We start from the raw sequence: 11,589 nt of genomic DNA on the forward strand, positions 1-11,589 counted from the left end.
GAAGATTTATTTTACTATTTTAATTTTATAACTATGTGAAGTATAACTTTGTTACTGGGGGTTGATATTCTTCATCACAATTCACATCCATGTTTCCAGTTACCAGAGGGAGTAAAATAATGTCAGATTTGGATAATGGGTTGACTTACTCACATTCTAGAAACCTGAGATTTAATGGTTTCAATTTGATGATACTAACCATTGTAACTATATCTAATATTAGAACTAAAATATTTTCTTTTTTAATTCTTCAGCTAAGACAGCGGAAGAGGTGATTTATTTTATGGTTGTTACACTCAGCCACAAGTAAACACAGAAATAGTCCAGAATGTCAATGTCACAGGTCCAGGGCAAAGGACCAACATGGGCAGTTTTGGTTATGAGCAAGGTGGGTCTCAGAGGTGATCGGCGATCAGATGGCGATGAAGTTCTAGATCCATTGAGACAAGCTCTAGACAGTAGCATGCAGTCCCACAACTTGTACCAGCATCCCCAGCGTCGGACATTCCATGTTTCAGCTCCTGTGGCCTCCATGGTGCAACAAGCTAGTGGTTTACTTGGACCTCTGCCTCATCTTTCTTCTTTTGTGCTTCAGCCTGCGCATTCGTTTCTTCCTCCACTTGGCTCTCATGGCGCAGAGGTTTCCAAAAAAAATGGCGCTAAGGCCGAGAGAATAACTAAAATATTCTAATAGGTTATCTAGTCCAAGTCCTGCCTAAAACATCATGCTGCCTTTAAGATGAATAAGCTCCTTATTGTGGTGCATTGGTTAAAGTTTTGGTTGCTTCAACAAAGACACAAAATACTAAATTTGTCTCTTCAATTGACAGTCTGAGTATATGCAGTGAAAAGCTGTTTGTATTAGGGTTCTCCAGAAAAACAACCAATAGGAAATAGAGATATAAAGATGAATATAGATACAGATAGGTGAGAGGGGACTTACTAGAGGAATTAGCTCATATGATTATGGAGGCTTAGAAGTCCCATGATATAAGCTGGAGAACCAGAGAAGTTGGTACTGTGTGGCTCAGTCCAAGTTTGAAAGCTGTAGAACCAGGGAAGCCAATGGCATAACTCAATTTGAGACTGAATGCCTGAGAACCTGAAGTTCTGATGTCCAAGGGCAGGTGAATAAGGGTGTTCCAGTTCCAGGAGGGAGAGATGTAGACACACACACACACACACACACACACACACACACACACACACACGGAGAGAGAGGGAGAGAAAGGGCATTTTCCCTTTCTCAGCCTTTTCATTGCATCTAGACCCTCAGCCAATTAGATGGTGCCCACCACATTGAGGGTGGATCTTTCCCATTCAGTCCACCAACTCACACGCCAATATCCTCCAGAAGCACACTCACAGGCACATCAAGAAATGAATGCTTTACCAACTGTCTAGGTATCGCTGAATCCAGTCAAATTGACACCTAAAATTAACCATCACACTGGTTTAGTATCTCCACATTTCAGGGACCTAGGTTCTTTCTGTAAAGTTGCCCCACCATCTTTAGGGCATTTCTGAAACAACTTGACATCATATCCCAGTGGGACGGGAGAGTGGTGAGGGGAAGAACATTCCTCTCGCCTAAGTGAATAGCTAGAAATTTTTACACATTACTTCTGCTCATATTCCATTGGCACAAACTTAAGTTATGTGGCTTCAGAAAGAGTCTAGAAACTATGATCTTTATTCTAAGTGCTTATATGCTCAGCTAAGAACTGGAGATTCCATTTGTGCTAATGAGATGTGGGCATGAATATTGAGAAACAACTAGCATTTTCCATCACAGTCTACCCATCAACTATCCATGAACACACATAGAATATTTTTCCCATGCATAGAATATTCTCCAAGAAGCATAACCTTAAAGTCTCATAGAATTGCTACATCTAACTCAAAATTTAAGTTTGAGGGTATTGCTCAGTTCTCTTCAACTAATAGGGATGGGGTCCCTGCCATCAGGCACACTAGAAACTAAAATGTAAGTCACTCTCCAAACAACCCACTCTATAGGTCTGAAGTGGGAACCATAAAATTGCATGGAAACCTCCACGACTGAAAAGAGAAAAACTAGCAGTACCCAGCTGACTTGGGCCCAGCAATACCCACTTGTCAAATCCTGCTGTCCAGGAATGGTGAAAGCATCCACCCTGGCAGTGTTTGGGTTCTCAACTCATCTGGCAGGCACTAATTCTGCTTTCTGGGAGGCAGTCCCACCTTTGCTGTCATCTCTACCTTTGGCTTGCTTTCTGGAAAGCCGTTTCTTGTTTGTGATCCTCTTTGCCTGTATCTGAAGTGGCACTGGTGAATATGCCTTTCTTGAGGACAGCATGGCTTTTGTAGCCCACCTCATGCTGGTGCAGAATTGGTGGCTCAAGAGTTCTATTATGGGTCAAACTAGTCTATGCATCAGAAAGGCTAGGCTTATGAGTATTTTTTTTTTTTTTTTGTCATACAGTTCCATCAAGCACTTGGCTTCTGGTCTGCTTTCCTCAGATAAATTCTATGTATAAATAGACATAACCAAATATGTTGTCAAAGTATAGCTTTCAGGCCTGGAAAGTATGATCTTCTATATACTGGCTTCTGGGCTTCACCAATTCTTCCTACTAACTTATTGGTAGTTAATTTGAGACAATTCAAAGTTATGGGTTTGGGAAAAATAGGAATACATGTAATCAGTATTCCTTTGGGTTTGCTGTGTGGAGAAGGTGACTGAGAAAGCCTGGGTACACTGTCTGCTAAAGTTATCTCTATTTCTTTTACACGTTTTATGGTTTTCAGTTTACAAGTCTTTCAGCTCTGTGGTTCAGTTCATTTCTAAACATTTTAATTTATTTTTCATGCTCTTGTAAGCAGAATGGTTTTCTTGATTTCTTTTTCAAATAGTATGTAGTGTATAGAAACGCCACTGATTTTTGTGTGTTTTATCTCCTGCAATGTTACCGAATTGGTTTGTTAGTTCTAATAGATTTTTGGTGAAGTCTTTAGGTTTTCTCTGTATAAGATCATGTTTTCTGCAAACATTGGCAATCTAACTTCTTTTATTTTGGTACAGATGTCTTGTATTTCTTTTTCTTGCCTAATTGCTCTGGTTAAAACTTCCAGTGCTATTTTGATAGAAGTGGTGAGAGTGGGCATTCTTGTCTTGTTCCTGATCTTAGAGGAGAAGCTAAAAGCTTTTCACTGTTGAGCATGATGTTAGCTGTAGGTTTGTATATATGGTTTTTATTATTTTGAGGTACATATATGTACCTTCTATATGTAATTTGTTGAGTGTTTAATGTGAAGGATGTTTGTCAGTGCATTTTCTACATCTGTTGAGATGATCATATGGTTTTTGTTCTTCATTTTTCTAATATGGGGTATCATATTTATGTAAAATTTTATCGAAGGCAAAAGAATTCCATATCGACAGAGAACAGATAATTAGTTGCCTAGGACAGGGGAGAGGCAGTTGGATTGCAAAGAGGAACAAAGGGTATATTTTGAGGGTTATAAAAATATTCCATATCTTGATTATGGTGATGGTTATTATTGATATAATTTAAAAATCAGTAAACTATTTTCATTTTCAAAAGTGATAAGAAATCAGAAAAATGTAATAACCAAGTCCAAAGATAAACTCTATACCAAAAATGCATTCAAATGAATAAAAATCAGAGATTTAGGGCATTATATAATCTGCATTTTAAAAGAAAATATTTTCTTAGCACAATACTACGTAATCAATCTAGAAATTTTGGAAATAGAGATGTATAGGGAAAAAGAAAGGAAAATTATCTTGGTCCCTGTGGATAGGTGTTTACAGTATTTTTGTGGTATTTTTATGTAGCAGTTTTTCACTCAATGGGCAGAGCATATGTACTTTTAATTATACTGTATAGAAACTCCTGATTTCTGTTTTCTTTTATCTTATATTAGCTCAAGGTTAGTGTCTCTATCCTAAAATGTCTTCAAAACATGCGAATTTTAAGAACTGCCTAATAGTTCACCTTAAGGATGTAAAATAATTTAACAATTCCCTTTCTATGTATAATTTATATTATTGTTATATTTTCACTATAATAAGTTCTTTGAATGCACAACTGGTTATTTTCCTAGGGTAGATTACTAGAGATGAAACTATACTGAAAAAAAGGATGTAAATATTTTAAAGCCTTCAAATACATATCTTATTATTCAGTTGCCTTTTAGGATGCCTGTGAGAATTCATGATACCGCTAACAGTATACAAAAGGGCCCACTAACTACTTAATATATACTATTTCTTTTTTTGGTAGAAAGGATTTCTTTCTTTCTAAATAGAAGGAATGTATACATTGAAGTTTTAAAATTGAGATTATACAGTTGTCTTATTCACTGAGGTCTTCACTAAAAGATTATTTTACAAGTTTTTTTTTGATTTCAAACATAAATTAGTGTTCATGTTAGTAATTTGGTGGGAAACAAAAAGAGGACCTAGGTTTTCTTTTGAACATTCATGAATTGTCTGGGATTAATCCTTTGGGAAATATCCCAATGTATATCCAGGCTGTATGAAAAAATGGTAACATTAAAAAAATACAAATAGCAATTAAAATTTTGTATTGAAGAAATAATATGGAAATATTATTTCTATATTATGTAGAAATACATTATAGATGTAACAAGAAACAACTGTTATTATAGTTGTACTGGGATTATTCCCTTAACCCATGCTTCTAATACCATTTTAGTTTTTGTTTAGCATTCATTTTCATTCTGAAACAGAGCACATAATGTCTGATTTTTAAGTATATAAAAGATTTCATACTAGAGGATTTTTGTGTATTATATGATTAAAACTCTAAAAATAGAAGCTTATTAGAAACATGATCCCAAATAACCACCATTAATAATTTACCTTCATGTTTCATAATATTGCACATAAACCAATTAATAGCAGCTATAAAACTATTATGAAAAAAAGAGACAAAATTTCTGGAACATATCATCATCACAAGAAAGACAAACATACCATTTTACAAAGACTAGATTTTACAAGTATTTTGGGAGAAAGTAAACTCATAATGTAACCTGTACTGATCCACATACCAAGCATTAGTTTCATGCATGTAACACCTCTCCAATTTTAGTATATGTTCTACTGAGGCAAGCACTTATGCATATAAAATCTCTGTAAAACTCTGACCTCTTATAACACTTACTGTTACCACTCATTGCTGAGGCACATAAAGTGTGTGCTTTTGGGGAAAATATACTGTCTTTGAGCAGCCACTTTCTGAATGGGAGCAGTAGATCTGAGCACAATGATTAAAGACAGGGATCAAATGGACAAGAAGGACAAATGCCATTTTCTCATGACTTGGGAAAGCATCCCCAGTTATGGTCACTTTGGTTCTATCTGGCAAATATCTAGACACAGAAACCCATAGTGGACTCTTCTACCTAGGTTAGATTCAACAGGGCCACAAAAGCTGCAGTTCTTATGGGGATTGTCTGAACTCTGAGAAACTGAAAAAAGTACTGTAGAATGAAAACTAAGATACAGAAACAATTACTTTGAAAGCTAAGAAGAGAGAATTTAAATTTTCCTAAGGTGGGGCGCAGATCCAAGATGGCCGTTTAGGAACAGCTTGGGATTGCAGCTCCCAGTGAAAGCACTTGAGTGGACGCCGCATTTCCAGATGGATTTTTATTGCCCACAGATGAGGAGATTCCCAGGCGGAGGAGCCCCATGGGTTGCCAGCGCGACTGTTTTGGCCGGCGCGGCCGTTTCAGTCCCGCGGCTGTTTTGGCCCACCGGCTGCTTTGCGGCACCCCAGCACGCAGTTCTCCGTACAAAATACAGTGGTCTGGGTGCCCTTTTGGCTGGTGATTGGAGCCCTAGGAAGGCACAGTCGCCCATTCATCTGACTAAAGAGGGGTCTGAGGCAGGGAGCCAGGCAAAGAGATTCCCGGGCAAAAACAAACAAACAAAAGGCCCCATGAATCTCAGCATTGCTGCTTCAGCCGGTGCAGGGAGTCGCCACAGGGGAAGTCACATAGACCCTGGTGCCTTTTCAACAGGTGACTGAAACACCTGGGAGAGAGTCGACCATTCAACTGGGGAGCAAAAGGCTCTGAGGCAGGGAGCCAGGTGATCAGGCTCTGCTGGTCCCACCCCCACAGAAGAACAGCAATCGGAAACTCTTTGGATTGAGAGTTTCACAGCAAGCACAGCTGAACCCGGGACGGTCCAGCTCTGTGGGGGAGGGGCGTCCACCATTGCCGAGGCAGCCCGCTGATGCCAAGGCAACCTACCAATACAGTGAGAGTCTGCCATTACAGAGGCGGGCCACCAATGCTGAGACAGTTTTAACTACAACCATATAAACAGAACTGCAGGGAAGTTCACACGACAGCTGGGCGGAGCCCACGGCAGCTCGGCAAAGCCTCTGCAGGCAGACAGTGACTAGGCTGCCTCATTGCTGTGCAGGGCAGCCCTGAAAAAAAGGCAGCAGCGCAACGGAAACTCATAAATAAAGCCCTAACTCCCTGGGACAGAGCACCTGGGAACAAAAAGCGGTTTATGAGTTCTGCTGCAGCAGACCTAAACGTACATGCCCAGCAACCTGAATGAAAAACAGAGCTCACAACTCAGCACTTGAGCTCATGTAAAGGACAGACTGTCTCCTCCAGCAGCTCCCTGACCCCCGTATATCCAAAGAGTCACCTCATAAAGGAGAGATCAGACTGACATTTAGCGGGTATCCTTCTGGGACAAAGATAGCAGAAAAAGAAACTAGTAGCAACCGTTACTGTTCTGCAGCTGCTGCAGGAGATCCCCAGGCAAGCAGGGCCTGGAGTGGACCTCAGCAGCCCTACAGCAGAAGGGTCAGACTGTTAGAAGGAAAACTAAGAAACAGAAAGAAATAACTTCATTATCAACAAATTGGATGTCCACTCAGAGACCCAATCTGAAAGTCAGCAACTACAAAGATGACAGGTGGATAAATCCACAAAGATGGGAAGAAACCAGCAAAAAAGGATGAAAACACCTGAAACCAGAATATCTCTCCTCCTACAAGGGTTCACCACTCCTCACCAGCAAGGGAACAAGACTGGATGGAGGATGAGTGTGTTGAAATGACAGAATCAGACTTCAGAAAGTGGGTAATAAGGAACTTCCATGAGCTAAAAGAACATGTTCTAACCCAATGCAAAGAAACTAAGAAGCTTGAAAAAAGATTTGACGAAATGCTAACGAGAATGGACAAATTAGAGAGGAATATAAGTGAATTGATGGAGCTGAAAAACACAACACGAGAACTTCGTGAATCATGCACAAGTTTCAACAGCCGAATTGACCAAGCAGAAGAAGGGATATCAGAGGTCGAAGATCAACTCAATGAAATAAAATGAGAAGGCAAGATAAGAGAAAAAGGGGTAAAAAGGAATGAACAAAATCTCCAAGAAATGTGGGACTATGTGAAAAGACCTAATCTACGTTTGATAGGTGTACCTGAATGTGACGAAGAGAATGAATCCAAGCTGGAAAATACTCTCCAGGATATTATCCAGGAAAGCTTCCCCAACCTAGCAAGGCAGGCCAATATTCAAGTCCAGGAAATACAGAGAACCCCACAAAGATATTCCTCAAGAAGAGGAACCCCAAGGCACATAATCCTCAGATTCACCACGGTTGAAATGAAGGAGAAAATGCTAAGGACAGCCAGAGAGAAAGATCGGGTTACCCACAAAGAGAAGCCCATCAGACTCATAGCAGATCTCTTAGCAGAAACCCTACAAGCCAGAAGAGAGTGGGGCCAATATTCAACATCCTTAAAGAAAAGAACTTTCAACCCAGAATTACATATCCAGCCAAACTAAGCTTGATAAGTGAAGGAAAAATAAAATCCTTTGTGAACAAGCAAGTACTCAGAGATTTCATCACCACCAGGCCTGCTATACAGGAGCTCCTGAAAGAGGCTCTACACATAGAAAGGAACAACCAGTACCAGCCACTCCAAAAATAAACCAAATGGTAAAGAGCATCAACCCAATGAAGAATCTATATCAACTAATGGGCAAAACAGCCAGTTGGCATTAAAATGGCAGTATCAAATTCGCACATAACAATATTAACCCTAAATGTAAATGGACTAAATGCCCCAATCAAAAGACACAGACTGGCAAATTGGATAAAAAGCCAAAACCCATCAGTGTGCTGTATCCAGGAAACACATCTCACATGCAAGGATAATCAAAGGCTTAAAGTAAAGGGATGGAGGAAGATTTACCAAGCAAATGGAGAGCAAAAAAAAGCAGGAGTTGCAATTCTTGTCTCTGATAAAATAGGCTTTAAAGCAACAAAGATCAAAAGAGACAAAGAAGGACATTACATAATGGTAAAAGGATCAATGCAACAAGAAGAGCTAATGATCCTAAATATGTATGCACCCAATATAGGAGCACCCAGATACATAAGGCAAGTTCTTAATGACTTACAAAGAGACTTAGACTCCCACACAATAACAGTGGGAGACTTTAACACCCCATTGTCAATATTAGACAGATCAACCAGACAGAAAATTGACAAGGATATCCAGGACTTGAACCCAGACCTGGACCAAGCAAACCTAATAGACATTTACAGAACTCTCCACCCCAAATCCACAGAATATACATTCTTCTCAGCACCACATCACACCTACTCTAAAATTGACCATATAATTGGAAGGAAATCACTCCTCAGCAAATGCAAATGAACGGAAATCATAACAAACAGTCTCTCAGGCCACAGTGCAATCAAGTTAGAACTCAGAATACAGAAACTAACTCAGAACAGCACAGCCTCATGGAAACTGAACAACTTGTTCTTGAATGTTGACTGGATAAACAATGAAATGAAGACAGAAATAAAGATGTTCTTCTAAACCAACGAGAATGAAGACAAAATATACCAGAATCTCTGGGACACATTTAAAGCAGTCTCTAGAGGAAAATATATAGCAATGAGTGCCCACATGAGAAGAAAGGAGAGATCAAAAATTGACACCCTATCGTCAAAATTGAAAGAGCTAGAGGAGCAAGATAAAAAAACTCAAAAACTAGCAGAAGACAGGAAATAACTAAGATCAGAGCAGAACTGAAGGAGATAGAGACACAAAAAACCCTTCAAAAAATCAATAAATCCAGGAGCTGGTTTTTCGAAAAGATCAATAAGATAGGCCACTAGCCAGATTAATAGAAAAGACAGAATAACCAAATTGATGCAATAAAAAATGAAAAAGGGGATATCACCACAGATTCCACAGAAATTCAAACCACCATCAGAGATTATTACAAACAACTCTATGCAAATAAACTAGTAAACCTGGAAGAAATGGATAAATTCCTGGACACTTGCCTCCTCCCAAGCCTAAACCAGGAAGAAGTTGAAACCCTAAATAGACCAATAACAAGGTCTGAAGTTGAGCCAGCAATTAAGAGCCTACCACCCAAAAAAAGCACAGGTCCAGACGGGTTCACAGCCAAATTCTACCAGACATAGAAAGAGGAGCTTGTACCATTCCTTCTGAAACTATTCCAAATAATCCAAAAAGAGGAAATCCTTCCTAAATCATTTTATGAGACCAACATCATCATGATACCAAAACCCGGCAGAGACTCAACAAGAAAAGAAAACTTCAGGCCAATATCCATGATGAACATAGATGCAAAAATCTTCAGTAAAATACTGACAAGCCGATTACAAAAGCACATCAAAAAGCTTGTCCACCATGATCAAGTAGGCTTCATCCTACGGATGCAAGGCTGTTTCAACATACACAAGTCCATAAACTTAATTCACCACATAAACAGAACCAAAGACAAAAACCACATGATTATCTCAATTGATGCAGAGAAGGCCTTTGACAAAATTCAACAGCCTTTATGCTAAAAACCCTCAATAAACTAGGTATTGATGGAATGTATCTCAAAATAATAAAAGCTATTTATGTCAAACTAACAGCCAATATCATACTGAATGGGCAAAAACTGGAAGCATTCCCTCTGAAATCTGGCACTAGACAAGGATGCCCTCCCTCACCACTCCTATTCAGTATAGTACTGGAAGTTCTAGCCAGAGAAATCAGGCAAGAAAAAGAAATAAAAGTTATTCAAATAGGAAAGGAGGAAGTCAAATTGTCTCTATTTGCAGACGACATGATTGTATATCTAGAAGACCCCATCGTCTCAGCACAAAGTTTCCTGAAACTGATAAGCAACTTCAGCAAAGTCTCAGGATTCAAAATCAATGTGCAAAAATCACAAGCATTCCTATACACCAATAACAGACTTAAAGAGAGCCAAATCAAGAATTAACTGCCATTCACAATGGCTAGAAAGAGAATAAAATACCTAGGAATACAGCTACCAAGGAACGTAAAGGACCTCTTCAAGGAGAGCTACAAATCACTGCTCAACCAAATGAGAGAGGACACAAACAGATGGAGAAACATTTCATGTTCATGATTAGGAAGAATCAATATCATGAACATGATCATACTGCCCCAAGTAATTTACAGATTCAACGCTATCCCCATCAAGCTACCAATGACCTTCTTCACAGAACTGGAAAAAAACACCTTAAATTTCATATGGAACCAAAAGAGAGCCCACATAGCCAAGTCAATTCTAAGCAAAAAGAACAAAGTGGGAGGCAACACAGTACCAGACTTCAAACTATACTACAAGGCTACAGTAATCAAATAATCATGGTACTGGTACCAAAACAGGGATATAGACCAATGGAACAGAACAGAGTTCCTTGGAGGCAACACAACATATGTACAACCATCCGATCTTTGACAAACCTGACAAAAACGAGCAATGGGGAAAGGATTCCCTGTTCAATAAATGGTTTTGGGAAAACTGGCTAGCCAGGTGCAGAAAGCAGAAACTGGACCCCTTCCTGACACCTTACACTAAAATTAACTCCAGATGGATTAAAGACTTAAACGTAAGACCTAACACCATAAAAAACCTAGAAGAAAATCTAGACAAAACCATTCAGGACATAGGTGTAGGCAAGGACTTCATGACCAGAACACCAAAAGCATTGACAACAAAAGCCAAAATAGACAAATGGGACTTAATCAAACTCCACAGCTTCTGCACAGCAAAAGAAACAGTCCTTAGAGTGAATCGGCAACCAACAGAATGGGAAAAATTTTTGCAGTTTACCCATCTGACAAAGGGCTGATATCCAGAATTTACAAAGAACTAAATCAGATTTACAAGAAAAAAACAAGCTCATTCAAAAGTGGGCATAGGATATGAACAGACACTTTACAAAAGAAGACTTACATGAGGACAACAAACATATGAAAAAATGCTCATCATCACTGGTCATCAGAGAAATGCAAATCAAAACTACATTGAAATACAATCTCATGCCAGTTAGAATGGCGATCATTAAAAAATCTGTAGACAACAGATGCTGGAGAGGATGTGGAGAAATAGGAACACTCTTACACAGTTGGTGGGAGTGTAAATTAGTTCAACCATTGTGGAAGACAGTGTTGCCATTTCTTAAGGATCTAGAAATAGAAATTCCATTTGACCCAGCAATCC

The 11,589-nt window shown here is 39.1% G+C and overlaps 1 long non-coding RNA gene across 1 annotated transcript in view; it reads right to left on the bottom strand.

The window, feature by feature from the left end:
- Window positions 1-588: 588 nt before the first annotated feature.
- LOC116528284 overlaps window positions 589-11,589 on the bottom strand; it is an 11,976-nt gene continuing 975 nt past the window's right edge. The window contains exons 2-3 of the long non-coding RNA XR_004258966.1: window positions 5,267-5,269; window positions 589-677 (exon numbers count right to left, since the gene is read on the bottom strand). This is a non-coding gene — a long non-coding RNA (uncharacterized LOC116528284). The remainder of the gene's footprint in view (window positions 678-5,266; window positions 5,270-11,589) is intronic.

Source organism: Sapajus apella, unplaced genomic scaffold (genome assembly GCF_009761245.1).
Source record: "Sapajus apella isolate SASKATOON/1434 unplaced genomic scaffold, GSC_monkey_1.0 scaffold58, whole genome shotgun sequence".
In the NCBI taxonomy this organism is placed as follows: domain Eukaryota; kingdom Metazoa; phylum Chordata; class Mammalia; order Primates; family Cebidae; genus Sapajus; species Sapajus apella.